At 50.1% G+C, this 16,537-nt stretch overlaps 1 protein-coding gene across 1 annotated transcript in view; it reads right to left on the reverse strand.

Moving 5' to 3' along the window:
* Window positions 1-5,959, reverse strand: part of Sh3bp4 (SH3 domain binding protein 4) — a 67,026-nt gene extending 61,067 nt beyond the window's left edge. Inside the window, exon 1 of the mRNA XM_070011685.1 lies at window positions 5,825-5,959. The gene's annotated coding sequence lies outside the window, so the exon portion shown is untranslated. The remainder of the gene's footprint in view (window positions 1-5,824) is intronic.
* Between the last annotated feature and the right edge of the window lie 10,578 nt (window positions 5,960-16,537).

Consider the following 16,537-nt stretch of genomic DNA (forward strand, 5'->3'; position numbering starts at 1 on the left):
AATCGCATACAAATTTGGGATGGCCACTTGACAGCATTTTATAAGTATGCTGATTATTATTCATAAGCCAGAATTCTTAATGCTAGAAATTACTCTGGTCATATATTGCAAGTTTTAAGCTGTCAAGATGCTTAAGAAGAGAATATTAGAGTAGTCACTAGGTGTTACATGAAGTCACCACCCTGCTTTTTCCTGGCCATCCTCTCCCTCTCTCCCTCCCTCCCTCCCTCCCTCCCTCCCTCCCTCCCTCCCTCCCTTTCCCTCTCTCTAAACATGCTGTGGCTGAAGGCCTACTGTGTGCATAGAGAGTACATAGAGATGCAATCATCTCAGGAAGCACTTGTCTAGAAGGACAACAGATGGATGGGAGGCTGGACAGAGGCAGACACTGGGCGCAGGGCAGCCCCTGACCTTGGGATGGGATGCAGCATGGCTCTGCTGGGCATCCCAGGAACAAACAAGTCCCTTGTCAGCAGGCCTCCACCCAAGGCTGCAGACAGTTGGAGTAGGCTTCCACCAGCTTCCCCTGCTGCCTCTCTCCTCCACCTCCCTTGCTCCCTCATTCCTACTACCTCATCACCTCCGTAGGCCCCCATCAGGACTCCTGGCCCCCATAATGCCAGATCCTCTCACCCAGCTGTGGCCTGGACCATCCATCTGTACATTCTCAAATGATAATGTATTTCTTTCACCACATAGCCTCTCCCAAGTGGCCTCCACTGTGCTGTGCTTTCTTCTAGAAGCTTCCCTGCTACCTCAGTGACATGCCTCTTACAAGCCATGTCAGTCCTCCATTCCCCAGCCCTGTCTTGTTTCCATGCAGCACTTAGCACCTCCCACCCCCAGACATCTCCTCATTGGCTTTGGGCACACAGTATCTGCTCCCTCATCCACAGATGCTCCTGCCTGGCAGCCCTCGGACCCTGCCCCACTTCAGGGAGGAAGACAGAACCAGAGGCCTGGCCAGCTCCTGCTTTTGGCACTAAATTTTTTGTACTGAGCTCCTCCTCACAGGCTCCAAATCTGAGGAGACGCCTGGCCAGCCCTCTCGCCGGCGGTCCTTCCCTGACCTGCACACATGGCCCTTCCCGAAGCCCTTTCCTGACCCAGGCCGACGGCTGATGGACACTTTACTCCCCCTTGTTCTCATGCTATTAAATACTTACACTGCTAAGTATGACAAAGGGAAGTATAAGCTGCTCCTGTGTGTCCCCAGCCCATATCCTCAGTCACAGCCCTTGAGTCCTGGAATTTCTTCACTCTGACACCAGGAAGCCCCCTGGACTTCCCCTGCCTCTCTTTGTTCACCCTCCAAGGTCAGCTCATCCCCATCCCCATCTCCACCTCCGTCTATCTGCCCAACTCCTTCTACACCAGCAGGAATAGCCAAAGCCAAGCGAGGAAAAGTCAACCCCACCCCTGGAGGACCCGAACCACTGCGGCTGGGATGCTGGCCTTTCCCAGGACGCCAGCCTGCGTCAGGCACTCACCTTGTGCAGAAGGGGAGACCTCAACATCGCAAGCTCCAAGTCAAGGTTGGCATGCCAAGCCATGCGCCGCCCTACCCTGTACCACCCCAAGCCCCTCCTCACACAAACATCACCACAGCAGTGGCACTCCGCCCCAGGCTCACCTAAGCATCTCTGGGGAGCTTTGAAAAGCTAGAACTGCCGAGACCCATACCGAGGGATTCTGCTTTAACCATATCAGGAGGTCAGGTTTTAAGCTGGAGCTCTGAAGCCTTCCTGCTGGCCAAATCAGTTTACTCAGTGACACCTGACCCCTGGCTCAGTGCTGCTCCCAGCAGACCCAGCTCAAGTGGAGTTAGGCGGCTATTTTGTTATCACAACATGGGGGGCTGGCTGGAGTCTCAGCACAGTGGAAAGTGAGAGACGCCCCCCTCCTCCCCCCCCAGCTTCCCCCAATTGTTAAACATGTAGGAAGGCTGCCAGCCCTAAGGTTAGTTTAAATCCCACCTGGGTGGGAGTGTTTACACCACAGACACAGGCAGGTGGCACCATCTGGGCTCTTTGTTTCTCTCCTCCAAAGCAAGTCCCAAGCCCACACCTGGCTAGGGGCCTCCTACACAGGGCTGGAAAAGCACCTTTCAAGACTTCAGGAGGTCCCAGAGTCTGAAGGATGGCCATGGGGAGAAGAGAGGGTAAGAATTTCCAATCAGAAAATCCTTTCAAAGAAAGGATTCTTTTCTATCTATCTGTTCAGAGTTGGGCTAGCAGGCCTCAGAGACAGGCTTTTATTGAGCAGATAAGAGTAATCACATTAGTATGTCATTTCTTATTTGATTTTGAAGGAGAAGGTGGAAGCCTTATCTTACATTTACTTAGCAGCCTTCCTAGAATCTTATTCTAGTGACCTCATCTACCCAGCCCCTGCCACACAGTACATGGGCAGATTTCAGACCAGATATCGGGTTATCCCAACTTTGGACTCAGTCTTCCAAATACACCAGGCTTCTCCCAGCGGAAAGACAGGGCCTGGGCTCCTGCTCAGAAAAGGAAGGCACACACTGACGGCCACCCATTAGGCTGAGAAGGTTCTGCAGGCATTTGAAGATGTCTCACCCACCCAGTACCAGCTATTTCCTAATTGTGCAAGAGACAAGACAGCACGCTGCTATTTCCACATCCTCGTTCTAAGGCTGCCCAGAAGGCATGACTTGAGAGCATTTGTTTCTTTAATTTCAGCATCTGGGGACGTGTGACCAAGGGCTCTGGACTTGACAGATCCAGGTTCAAACCCCAGCTCAAGCATGCACTACACTATTGGGGTGGAGGGAGAATTTGCCTACATTCTTCCCTGGGAAAATGAAACTTTCATGGTCAGAAAGTATGCCCATAGGGGTGCCCTGGGGTCGTGGGAGCCCTCGGCCAGAGATGCCTACTTCTACTCCTTCAGGCATCCAGATATGAGTCCCGGTCCCTGACAGCTGTACGGGTTTAGTGGGTGGGAGGTGTGGTTCACCTGGCAGGTGGGTGGGAGACTGTGGCTGCTCTTGAGAATTAGGGATTTCACAATCCCCATTCTCAAAACCCATCCCGCCACAACTCTTCACTGCTACCTGGTCTCTAACAGTGACTGCTCTGGCCTCCTCCTCCCAGGAGTGGGTCCTAGGGCCTCCAGGACAGAGTTATGTAACCCACGGTTGCCCCAGGGGCCCAAGAGTAGCTGGCCAAGACTTCCAGGAGGAGTCTGAGTGGTAGCTTTGTTGTTCCTGGGAGCTCAGGCGGGGCTCGGTGAGTTACTTTTCAGTCATCCCTGCAAAGGGCGGTAGTGGAGGTGGGCCTTGTTCAAGTAGCCAGGGGAGCCAGGACCCAACTGCGCCCCCTTTTGCAAGCTCAGTGTAAACTGGATGGCCCAAGGCTTTGAGCTCACTCCCAGTAAAATCTGGGCATCTGTTCTGTGACCTTCCCCCCAGGGCAGCCAAGGTCTGTTGTCCGTCTTCAGGGCCTTGGGGCATGTTCCAGGGGTAGGATGCCGATTCTCAGAAGAAAAAAAAAAATAACAGCAAAGTCCCAAGCAGGTGTTGATTTTGAAACTAACAAAGCGAAGGGAAGCTGCAGGGCTGGCTGCTGGCGTTTGGTATCTCAAACAGCGAATTACACTGGTGAGCTCAGGGCCCCAGATCAGGTCAGCAAGGGCTGCCTGAGGTAGTGCCTTACCTGATTCCAGGGAAGATGTTGGCTTCCACCCAAGGAAAGCACATACAGGGCAGTTTCAGTTTCAGGGGAACCTGGGGGGGGGTTGTTACTTGGCCAGGATCAGAGGATTTAAACCCCGGAAAACCCATTCCTCACTCATTTACATATCTTATTATCAGACTAGAAACCAGCATGAGAAAAAGAAGAAAGTCTATTCAAGCAGTCCACAGGGAAGTCATTCCAGACTGCTGGATTAGTAAACAGCAAAGGAGAAATTCCAGCATGGTTCCCCGGCTTCCTCCCTCCACCCAGAAACTGAAGAGCAGGACACAAGCTGAAGACAGCCCAGGCAAGGATACCTTTATCACCAATCCATCCAACCCACTTTCTGCGCCCTTACAAACCTCAGGCCTGACCACCAACCACATCCAAGTGTTGGTGGAAGGGGCAGGAAACTATGGAAGAGTGACTGACTAGTGAAGGAAGAGGATCTTCCACCCTGGGTCTGAGAGGTGGGGGGGGGTGGGGAGGTGGACAAACAGCAGCTCGCTGTGCTGTGAAGCCCAGCATGGGCGCAAAGCACCAGGAATTAGCCAAACCTATGGGGTCTCTACTAATTGTTTTTTAGGAACTAGCAACATGGTGTCTGAACCTCAGGACAACAGGAAAACACCAAAAGCCCACAGAGGCCTCTGGGCAGCAGCCTCCTAGCCGGTCATTGTTCATTGAGTAAACATGTGAGCATAAAACAAATAAGGGGAAACCAGGTCGTTTGCTGCTGGTACCCCCTCGTGGATAGAGGGGGTCTGGGTGGGCTTTCCACATAGGTGACACCATCCCACATCGAGGCTACTTTAGGAAACCCACCCTCGTGCAGAAAGCAGGGGAGTGGGGGCTCGAAAACCCCCGCACCACCCCCTCCAGGTCCCACATGGGGGATTCAGCCTGTGTGAACAGGAGAATGGGAATATTTTCCTCCTGGGGTCTGCTTGTTCTGCAGCAGCCTTTCCACCGGGATGACTGCACAGAACAGCAAAACGCTCTCCACCAGCACCTGAAGTGGGGCAGCTGCGGTCCACCCAGGGCCATCCAAACGCTCTGCAAACCACCCATTAATTTTTACGGTGGCCCGAGGAGCAGATGGAGAACCAGAACCATCGGTTTTACAAGGCAAAGAACCAGACCCCCCCTTTCTCTCTCCCCCCCCCACCGAAGCCCACTTTTTGTCTGAGAGCACCCCCAGACACGGAGATGTCCACCAGGAGCACACGCCCGCACGGAAAGCTAGATGAATAATACAAACTTTGGGTCTGGGAGGCAGTGAAGTTTCTCCAAGGAGGAAGGAGAGCGGGTGGCACCGAAGGCTCTCGGCAGATGGAGCCAGAAGTGAGTTGGGGCGACGCGGCTGGGACCTCGGGGCGGTGTACCGGAGGCGGGGAAGGGTCGCCGGCTCCGGGGCTGGGGACGGCCCGGGCTTTCTGCTCATGGGCACCAGCCGCACCAACACAAGTTAGGCCAACTCGGGGCTGATCGGCCACGCTGAGGCGGTCGGCTGCACCCGCACGGGAAGGAGAGAGGGGGGAAACCCCATCTCACCGGGGCCGAGGAGCCGCACGGCCTCTGCCCGCCTCCCGCCGCCCTCCCCGGCATCCCGCGGGCAGCCCCGCCGGGCGGCACGGCCGGGCCCCTCCGCCGCGCCCGGCGCCTTCCCGGTAAACACACCGGAGAACAACGCTCCTCTGTCCGGCGCGGGCCTCCGCCCGCGGGCGCCGGCGCTGTCCGCGGCGGCGGCCGGGTCACCCGATCGCCCGGCCGGACCCGAGCCGGGGCTCCCGCCGCCCGAGGCTCGCCCAGAAGTTGAAATGTGCACTGTCACCAAGTTTATCCGGGGGCCCCGGCGGGGCCGCCCCGACCCGCGCCCGGCCCGCGGGGCGCTCGCTCGGAGGTCGCGTCCCGCCGCCCCGGGGCCGCCGGTGGGGGGGGGGGGTAGGACGCCCGCCCCGCGGGCTCCGGGGCTCCCGGGAGGGGGCGGCGGCGGGGCGCACCGCGGCTCAGAGCCCCGGGCTCGGGGGGCACTGGGGGGCGCCCGGGACCGCGGAACGAGGCCCGCCGGGACCGGACCCGACGCGCCCCCCCCCCGAAGGCTCCCGCCGCCGCGCGCCTACCTGGCTCGCATGGCGCCCGCGGGCTCCGCGGCTCCTCGTCGTCCGGGGCTCGCCCGGCCGGGGGCGCGCGCGGCTCCGGGAACCGCGGCGGCGGCAGCGGCGGCGGCGGCGAAGACGGCGCGGGGCTGGGACCGCCGCGACTCTCCGAGCGCTGGGCCCCCGCCCCGCGGGCCGAGAGGTGGTCTCTGCCGGGGCGGGGCCGCCGGCGACGGGCGGGGTCCGGGCGCGGACGGCGGGCGGGGAGGGGCGGGGCGGGGCGGGGCGCGGCGGGCCGGGTGGCTGCCGCCCGCGAGGTGGAGCGGCGGGCGCGGGCGGGGTGCTCCCTCGAGGGGCGGGGCCTCCGGCGAGGGCGTGGCCTTCGGAGGGGGCGTGGCCTCTGGAGATAAAGGCGGAGGCTTAGTGCTGGGGGCGGGGCGGGCTCAGGGGCGGGCCTATTGAGCAGAGAGGCGGGGCGGAGCCGCGGCTGGGCCAATAGGTTGGCGCCGCTGCGCCCCCATCCCTGGCGGGGTTCGCCTCTCGCCTCCTCCCCTTTCTCCCTCAGTTGGCGGGGAGGAGACGTGAAGCCGGAGGAGGACTTCCCGCGCCGCGGCGGGGCGGGACGCACGTGGTCCTCGTGCTCTTCCCGGGACGCGCGCTCCGCCGGGCTCGGGCCGGAGCTGGGGGCGGGAGGGGGGCGGACCCTCCGCCCGCCCGGCTGCTCACGGGAGCCCCGGTCACCGGAAGGTGGCCTCGGGCCCAGAAGCGGAACTGAGCCCCCTCGTGGTCCTTGAGGGCTGGGCGCACGGGACGTCGAGCCGGCGCTCACCAGCGGCAGGGACGCCAGCGCCCCGTCACCGCCGACCCCTGCGTGCGGGTGTGAGTCCGAGCTCAGATCGGGGAGTCCCGTCCCCCACGGTGACAGGCCCCCCCGTGGGCCCTGCTGCCCGGCGCCTTGGGCCGGCACTGGACTTGAGGACTCTGCGCCTCCGCCGTGAAACCTGTGGGATTTCCAGAGAGAGACCCAGGGCCGAGAGGAGCCACGGGAGCAGAAGGAGAAGCTCGGGCACAGTACCCAGGCCTTGGGGACAGGGCTGTTCTGGCCTCAGACGTAGTGTGTGAGCGTGTGTGTGCGCGTGCGTGCCAGTGGCCTCGACGTAGTGCGTGTGTGCGCGTGCGCCGGACGCTGTCCCTGAGCTGTTTTGCTCAAGGCTAGCGCTCTACCGCTGGAGCCACGGCTCTAGGTGGTTGATACGAAATCAGAATTCTCACGGACTTTACTGCCTGGGCTGGTTTCGAACCATGAGCCTTCGATGGAAGCCTCCTGAGTAGCTGGGATGACAGGCGTGAGCCACCGGTGCCTGGCTGGACTCAGCCTCTTATGAACTTAAAATTATAAGTATCTTTTCTCAAGCAGGAAAAAGAGCTGATGAGACAGCCCCAAGACCGGGAACCTCCTGCTGCTGATGAGATGGCCTTGGCACAGACCCTGGGGTGTGAGCCCTGCTCTGCAGATTCTCAGGTAGCAGAAGAGCATGGGTAGGTTTGTCAGCATGGCGCTTTTGTTAATAAATCCAGCAATAGTTCTGTCCATCGAGCCCCTGCAAACAAAGACCCTTTCTAAAGGTTTCACAAAGTAAAGTCAAACACTCTCTAAAACAGCAGGGAGCTGTTGGCCAAGACCGCATGAGCAGGTGACTCATCCCATCTTGAACCCTGCAAACACCAGTACAGCATGGCAGTCTATCACCTACAAAACCCACTTCTCCTGGAGGACTGTTATGAGGACAGCTCTCTATGTATAAAGGAGCTCTAGATTATGAAATAAGAAAATCATGACTTTAGGGAAGTGAAATCAATAAGACCCCAAAGACCCAGAAACAGAGTGAAAATATGCAAAACAGTGAAAGAGGCAAAAGGGAGCCTCAAATATCCAGCACTTGGTATTTTTCTAATGGAAGCTACATCAGAAATTGATCTGTATGCGTGTAGGGAACTTTAGATTTCCAGTCTTCCACTTCAGATCTGCTACTGTAAAAACTTGGTCTTAAATCACCTCCTACCGCTGCCTATCCATCCTCCAGCCAGCAGGAGGGAGGAAGAATGAAGAGAAATAGGTTGCATTGCTACTGATGGACTTTGTGTCTGCAATAAATGTCCTTCTCCCTAAAAGGAAGAGTCAAGAAGTCATCCATTGAGCCTAGGTGCAGAACAACCCATCTGTCTTGTTTGTTTCTTTTCATCTGAAAACATATTTACATTGTTCATAGAAGAAATGTTTTGAGTGTGAAGTTATACTTACAGCAACCTATTTGAAGTCATCATTTATCATTTGCTAATTACTGTCAAAAACCTGCTGTGATTTTTTTAAAACAACAAAAACAGAAAAGCAAGCGTAGCAGTTTAGTTGTTTATGTGAATCCAAGTCCCAGGCTTGTATTTTAGAAGCTCAGAAATGAAATTGTGCAACCCCACACACCTGAACCTTTCTTAATTAAAATTATTTTCTTCATTTTAAGCATAAAATCAATTTAAAATTCAATCTTAGGTGTTAGGCGTTTTATTGTCACAGGATGAAGAGTCTCATACATGTGGTTTATGGATGAAAGTTAATTTTTATATTGAAATAATGATATAGATATTCTTAAATCTCTGTCTGCATCCTAACATGGGATTGAACTCAGGGCCTTGTGCATTCAAGGTAAGTGCTCTACCACTGAACTACCAGCCCAGCAAATCTTTCTTTTTAAAATGTATTTTAAATTAAATATTAAGATGCCAGCCGGGTGCTGGTGGCTCACACCTGTAATCCTAGCTACTCAGGAGCCTGAGATCTGAGGATCAGCCAGCCTGGGCAGGAAAGCTTGTGAAACTCTTATCTCAAATAAACCACCAGAAAACCAGAAGTAGCACTGTGGCTCAAGTGGTAGAGTGCTAGCCTTGAGCTGAAGAGCTGAGGAATAGTGCTCAGGCCCAAAGTCCAAGCCCCATGACAAAAAAAAAAAAAGATACTGATGCACATAGTTCTTACTCTGAATACTTTTTTTTGTTTGGTTTTTGAGACAGATCTCACTCGGTAGCCCAGGCTAGCCTTGAACTGGAAATCCTTCTGCTTTAGCTTTCTGAAGTGCTGGGATTACAGGCGTACCTCACTGGGCACAGCTTTGCTTTGACTTCTTATGTAAATAAAGTTAACCATATATAATGAGATCCTAGATACAGATAAATATTTTTGGCATAGTAAAGAATTTAAAAAATTGCTGAGCCTGGAGCTGCAGCTTACCACCTGTAATCCTAGCTACTGAGGAGGCTGAGATCTGAGGATCACAGTTCAAAGCCAGCCCCAGCCCCAACAAAGCAAGCCTTTGAGACTCTTTATCTCCTATGAACTCCTCCCCCCAAAACAAAACCAAAACCAGAAGTGGAACTATAGTTCAAGTGATAGAATAATAGCCTTGAGCAAAAAAAAAAAAAAAAGCCCAGAGACAGCATGAGGCCGTGAGTTCAAGCCCCAGGATCATCACAAATTAAAAAACAAAAATAATAAAGAAAATATTCTCCCCATAAAACCTCACAAAACCCAGAAAGATCCATCCACCCAGGAGGAATATTCTTCATGGGTTTAAGCTAACAGAGAAGCTGGCCTCCGCCTAAAGAATGGCATGGGTTTGTTCAAGAAGTATTTATGCAACAGCTAATATGTGCAGCCCTGAGTGTGGTCCTGAGAAGGCCAGGAAGACACACAGATCTGCCCTGAGGCTGCAGAGATGCTGGTGTGAAGACAGATGGCAGGAGGGTCAACAAGCCTACAGGTGGTAACTGTGCCTTTAAGGGACCCCAGGGAGGAATGAAGGCGAAGAGGACTGAGGAAGGCCCTGGTGCAGGTGACTTCAGATTCACAGGAAAAGCAGTACAGCCTTGAAAGGGCCTTGTAGCCTAGTGCAGAACAAGTGGGAAACCAGTGGAGTAGGAGAGACCTCGTGAGATGGAGAGTGGGGTATGGTAAAGATGGAGGGCTTCTCAGAGTACTGAGTAGGAAGGAGAGCCATGGGGGTTGCTGCTTCATCCTCGGTCACTTTCCCAGTAGTTGAAACACCATTGCTATTTGCTTTGCTAAGAATTTAATGAGCAAGTCTCTTTCAGTCAGAAAATGTGTTGTGTTCTGTTTGCCATTCTGAGAAGCCTCTAACCTTCCATCTGAGGTGTTGGGCCCTTCCATCCTGCCGGTTGGCCTTATTTAGCTCCCATACGCAGAGATGTGACTAGGGCATTTTCAGAGCATTAGGCCCCTAGACCTCTCAGAATCCAGAGGGGTACAGAATCAAAATGGTTGGCTTTAAGGAGATTTCTGGGAAGACCTCTCAACAAATATTCATTACGTCATTCTTTTTTACTCACATGTCCAGTAACTGTGTCTGGTTTGCTTAGTTTGTGCCAAGCACTGTGGTAGGAGCTGGGAGCAGGATGATAAGTGCGTTTTAGGCCCTTCTACTTAAGGACAGTCTAGCTGTGGGAACTAGAAAATACTCTATAGAATAACAAGTACTTGGTAGGTCTCAGGCATACAAGGAAGGCCATCTAGATCCAGCCCAGACCCAAATGGGCAGGATTATCCTCAGGGCCATGATGAAGGGCAAGTATGATTCACTAAATAGACTGAGAAACAGAGGCCATCAGGCATTACAGGTAGGATCTCCAAGTGCAGAGCCAAGAGGTTTAAGGCAGCTCTGGGGAACAAGAGTGAGCAGCCTGTTGAGTCTGATGTGGATGACAGGATACAGATATCTGTGAGGAAGATGCTGAAGAAGATGAGGATGGATTTGCTGGCTGGCCTGAATCCTAAAAGTCTCCATGAAGCATAACATCCCAACTGGCAAGACAGGGCCACTTCACAATAAGTCAATGTCATACAACAAGAATTTGATACAAGCATTTGATCAGTGTAGGAATTTAAGGAGCCTGTTTGTGATGAGGAAACGGCTTGAATGGCAGAAGGCTCTCCTCAGAGGTCTGACAGGTCCCCCAGACTGACTCCTCCTGTTTGCACATGATTTTTTTTTAACATGGTCTGAGTCAAGTTTTTTTCTTTTTCAAAATAGTCAGTTGCTACTGATGTGTCACTATGGCTTCAAACTGGGTTTAAAAGTGGACTTAAATTGTTTTCTACCTCTATCAAAAATAAGAAACAGTATTTTACCTCCAGGAAATAGAAAAAGAAGCACAAACTAAGCCCAAGGTTAGTCAAAAGAAATAATACAGACCAGAGAAGAAAAAAGATGAAATAGAAACTAGAAAAACAATATAAGAGATCAACAAAACTTAATAGTTGATTCTTTGAAAAGATAAAACCAACAAGCCTTAGGCTACATTGTCTTAGAAAGAAAAGAGAGAAGACTTAAATAAATGAAATGAAAAGTGAAAGAGGAGATAGTACACCGATCATAGAAATATAAATATCTCAAGGGAATATTATGAACAAGTATATACCAGCAAAATGGATAATCTAGAAGAAACTGATATACTCCTAGACACATAAAAATCTAATATGAAGTGTGATAGAAATAAGACCAAGTGTTAAGAGTATTAATCTGTCACAAACTCTTCCAAAATAATAGACAAAAAAGAAATACTTCTAAATTCTTTTTGCAAGGTCAGTGTCACCAATTTACTAAAGCCATCAAAAGCTATCACAAGTAAATAAAACCACAGGGTCAATGTCCATCAAAAGCAGCATTCACCATGATCAGGTAGGTTTTATCCTTGGAATATAAGGATAGTTCAATCTATACAAATCAATTGACACATGATTTCTAGAATGGACAAAAAGTATATGATAATCTCATTAGATATGGAAAAAGTATTTGGCAAAAGTCAACATCTTCTATGACAACCCCCCCCCCCAAGCCTGTTAAGTAACTTAGTACAGTGAAGGCCATGTATCATGAGTACACTTCTAACATTCTATTCCACAGCTAAAAGGTGAAGCTTTTTTCCTCTCAGTTCAGGATCAGGATAAGGAATTCCGCTATCACTGATTCTACTGACTACAGTACTAGAGTTTTTTTTCTTTTTTCCACAGCAAGTAGACAAGAGAACTAAGTAAATAAATCACCTAAATATGTATAAAAGAAGGAAAATAGTCATTGTTTGCTAATAACAGAATAATAAATAGGGGAAAAAGTAAGAAATCTGTTAGAACTAATAAAAGAATACAGCAAATTCTCAGGACACAAAATAAATACCCAAATGTCTGTAGTATTTCCTCTACACTAATACCAAACTTTCTGGGGGAAAAAAGCAAGACAAAAATATCACAGTCAGTTCATTAAAATAAAGTACTTAGGGATACATTTAATCAAAGAAATGACCAATACACTGAAAACTAAAAGCAGCAACAATAATAAAAAAAATCACTAACATTTATGGAAAAAAATTTAAAAACACAAATGCATTAAAAGATGCTCTCTGTATTCATGTATTAGAAGAATTAATAGTGTTAAAATATCCATACTTCCCAAAGCAATCCACAAAAATCTATGTAATCTGTGTCAAAATTCCCATCTTGCCCAGATACTAGTGGCTCATCCCTGTTATCCTAGCTAATCTTGAGGCTGAGTCTTGAAGGACCTTGGTTTAAGGCCAGCCCAAGTCATGAACAAGAGAGTGAATGAAAGCACTAGATCTTTAGTCCAGACCCTGTTACTGGCACACACACACACACATACACACACACAAATCCAATGGCACTTTTAATAGAAATAAAACTATGAAAATTATGTGGTGCTATAAAAATAACAACTAAAAGCATTGTACAGCCGTAGTAATCATGACAAAAAGAGCCAAGTTAGAGATATCACTTCTTATTATCTGATTTCAAAATATACCACAGAGCAACAGTATTTAAAACACTATGATCCTGATATAAAAATACACAAACTGACCTATGAGTATAGAGCCCAAAAAGGAACACAAAACCCTCAGTCAATTGATTTTCAACAATGGTGTAAAAAATACACAATGAGAAGAAGACTGTCTCTTTGATGAGTGACTGGGGAAACAGACGCACACCAGCAGAAGGATGAAATCTAAACCTCAGCTCACATCATGTGCAGAAGGCAAGTCAAAATGGATTGAAGACTTACACATAAGACCTGAAACTGCAAATATACTGCAAGAAAACATGGAGAAAAGCCAGGTCTAACATTGGTCTTGGCAGTGACTGTTTAATTTTGTATCTAAAGCACAAGGAGCAAAAGCAAAAATAGTCCAATGGGATTACGTCAAACTAAAAAAAAAAAAAAAAAGGGTCTGCATAGCATAGGTAACAACACAGTGAAGAGACAGTCTACAGAATGGGAGAAAATATTTGCAAGCCATACAACTGATAAGAGGTCACTCAATCCTGTCGGATAAACGGATATATAAGGAACACCAACAACTCTATAGAAAAGAAACAAGGCAATTTAAAAAATGGGCATGGAAATTTGGGTAAATATTTCTTAAAGGAGGAGATAGAGACAGACAACAGATGTATAAAGAATGCATAAGATCATAAAATGTTAAGAAGAGTGCAAACCATAACATGACATCATGAACTCACAGGAGTCCCAATGACTATTGTCAAAGAAAACAACAAGCGTTGTCAAAGACACGGATCCAAGGGAACTTTTGTATATCGTTGGTAAGAATGTCAAGCTACTATAGCCATCATGGTAAAAAGATTGGAGAGTTCTCAAAAACCCTAAGAAACAGAAATGGCTGTGTGATCCTGCAGTTTCTCCTCTGGGTGTTTGCCCCAAAGATTTGAAATCAGATACAAAGGGCCATCTGCATAGCCACTCTCTGTTCACAAAGGCCAGCGGTGGAGTCTACTGGAGCGTCCGTGGTCAGGCGATGGGACGCAAAGGATGTGCTGGGGACACAGCTGCTGCTCTGTCCTTCTGTCCGGGAAGAGGAGGAAAGACTGATGTTTTGGGCAACGTGGATAAAGCTGGTGAAAATGATGCTGAGTGACCCAGAGCAGGCACAGAAAGGGAAGTGCCGCATGTGCTCCCTCACCTGTGGCAGCTGGAACAGTAGAGCTCAAGGAAGCAGAGTAGACTGGGAGGCAGAGGCTGGAAGATGGGGGTATGGTGGTTAAGGTAATGAGCCTCAGACAGGAAGAGTTGGCTTTTTGCAGATCTATTGCACACTGTGGGTTAATGTGCCTAGAAACAGTCTACTGTACGTTTCAAATTTACCACAGAAAGAACACATATCTGAGATGGTACACAGGGCAGAAGTGAGCTTGATTCAATTTTTCCACCTTGTATTCTTAAATCAGACCATCACTTTGTATAGCAGAAATACACGCATGCATATATATATATATATATATGTATATAAACTTTCCAATTGTAATATGAATGATAATTATGTACAACTAGAGAAAATTGTTTTCAAGTTGTCAGTGGGGTGTGGACACAGAGTCCTTAGAAAAGACATTGAAATTCTCTCTTCTGTTTTACTGTTATGCCTATTAGTGGGAGAGACTTTTTTCTGTTTCAGGTGTTGAATCTTCCCCTCTTCTTTATCTTCTCCCCCCTCCTCTTTTTTCTCGTCCCTCTCTCCTCCTTCTTCTTATGCATGTTCTTCCTCCTCTTTCTCTCTCTCTCTTCCTCACTTTGTCTCTCTCTGTCCATGCCCCTTGGTTGATATCCTATTTCCCTTATTTTTTCTTACCTGTTTGTTTTATTTCTTTAACCCTTTAATCTTCAGATACTGTCTTCATTTTACTTCCCAATTTTCCACGAATCTCTTTATTTCTGCCATTATATTTCTAACATTCTTTTGCTCCTTTGCACACTGTTCTGCTTTTTGTATACACAGCATATCTTGGAGAAGTTTCCAGATTGGCTGACAGTGTGTAGCTTCCTTCTCTTTAACGGAGATAGAGTGTTCAGTGCAGGGCTGGAATTCGATTAACAAGTTAGAATTGCATTCTGGAGGATGATTGGCGCAGAATAATCGAGACAATCTGGGCCTGACAAGCAGAAGGGCCAGGACTGGGGAGACAGGAGCTGCGGAATATTGCAAAGTCAGGGATGGGTGACTCAGGGCAGAGAGTATATGAGTGAGTGAGTGTGTGTGTGTGTGTGTGTGTGTGTGTGTGTGTGTGTGTGTGTGTGTGTGTGTGTGTGTGTGTGTCTGTGACTTGAGCGTAAAAGACAGATAACTTTTCCACAGGATGTTGAACGAAAACTCAGGACTTAAGGCAGTGAAGGAATGTGGTCATATTATCCTTCTCCAGGTCTTGGGACAGACCACATTGGGAGAAGCTTTGGTCCCGGAGATGATTAAATGCTTGCTGCAGACACTGGGGCAGGATAGGTTTTGAGAGTAGGGGTGGGAACTATATCTACGGATCAGATAGAAGGTAGGCATGATTGTTACATGTCACCAAGATAGGACCTGGCCATCTGGTGGCCAGCACGGGGCGGGGGGGAGCACGGTGGGGAAGGAAGGTCAAGAATTGTGAGTCTGGGGCAGGCGACTTAGCAGACATTGGCATCTGTGCGGGATGGGGAACCTGGAGGAAAGGGGTTCTGGGTAAGCAAGTCAGGCTTGGACATACTGTGTATGTACAGGATACCCAAATGGAGATGTGTTCCCGCAGGCATCAGATTCCTCGTGGAGCACCATCCATGAAGTTGTGGACTTGGTTTCATGGGGACATGGGCACCTCGGCTTTTACTTGCCACTCTTCCCCAGCTGCAGCTTGAGCACTGCCTTGGCACTGCAGGACTTGCTGTCTGCTTGCCAGATTCGCCTCTCCAGAGGTGGTCTCCCCTCCTCCCCATCTCTGAGGACTTGTCTGGTCATCTGAGTCTGGGTATAGAGCCTCCCAACTGCCACTCCACATCAGCATAGTCTTGCCTGATTCCGTTGCCTGGCATGCACCGCCAGCCGACCTCAGGTACAAACCTATATGCTTCCTTGTCTACAGCTCGTCTCTTGCTCTCCTCTGTCCCCGCATCGGGATGCAGGTTATCTGACGGGTAAGACTGCTGCCATTGCCACGAATAACACATGGCAGTCCCTGTATAGAGTTGGGACTCCAGAAACAATTGTGGAAGATCCACAGAGGAACTGAGAGACAAGCAAGGCTCTGTCAAGGAATTGGGAAGGAGGTCAGAGCAGACCGGAGCCTGTGGAGGCAAGTGGAGCACAGAGAGAAGGCTGGGCCGAGCAGGGGAGGGCCACGTGGCAGAAGGGATAAGGAAAGCAGCATCCAGTGCACCGCAGACAGGAAGGTCCCGGGCCTCTGAGCAGGGCCCTGACAGAGGCTGTGGGTGGGCTGTTGCAGACTGAGAAAGGAGTGGGGGCCTGCAGATGGCCAAGAAATCGCCGAGGGATGAAGACAGGGCCACAGAGAGGAGTGGCCAAGTCACTACATGTTTTCTGGAATCATTTGTTGAACTGGGGGTAAAAATAAAAGTGAGTGCTGTGTGAATGGGAGCGTAGAGGGGGTTCCTTAAAGACGGGGGCCTGGCGATGGCAAGAGCCCAGGTGTGGTCAGGGTGATGGTGGATGAGGATGGTGATGGTGGTGATGATGATGATGATGATGACGATGGTGATGATGATGATGATGATGATGATGGTGGTGATGATGATGGTGATGATGGTGGTGGTGGTGGTGATGATGATGATGATGGTGGTGATGATGATGATGGTGATGATGGTGGTGATGATGATG

Source organism: Dipodomys merriami, unplaced genomic scaffold, assembly GCF_024711535.1.
Source record: "Dipodomys merriami isolate MVZ:Mamm:240054 unplaced genomic scaffold, mDipMer1.0.p SCAF_1, whole genome shotgun sequence".
Lineage (NCBI taxonomy): Eukaryota > Metazoa > Chordata > Mammalia > Rodentia > Heteromyidae > Dipodomys > Dipodomys merriami.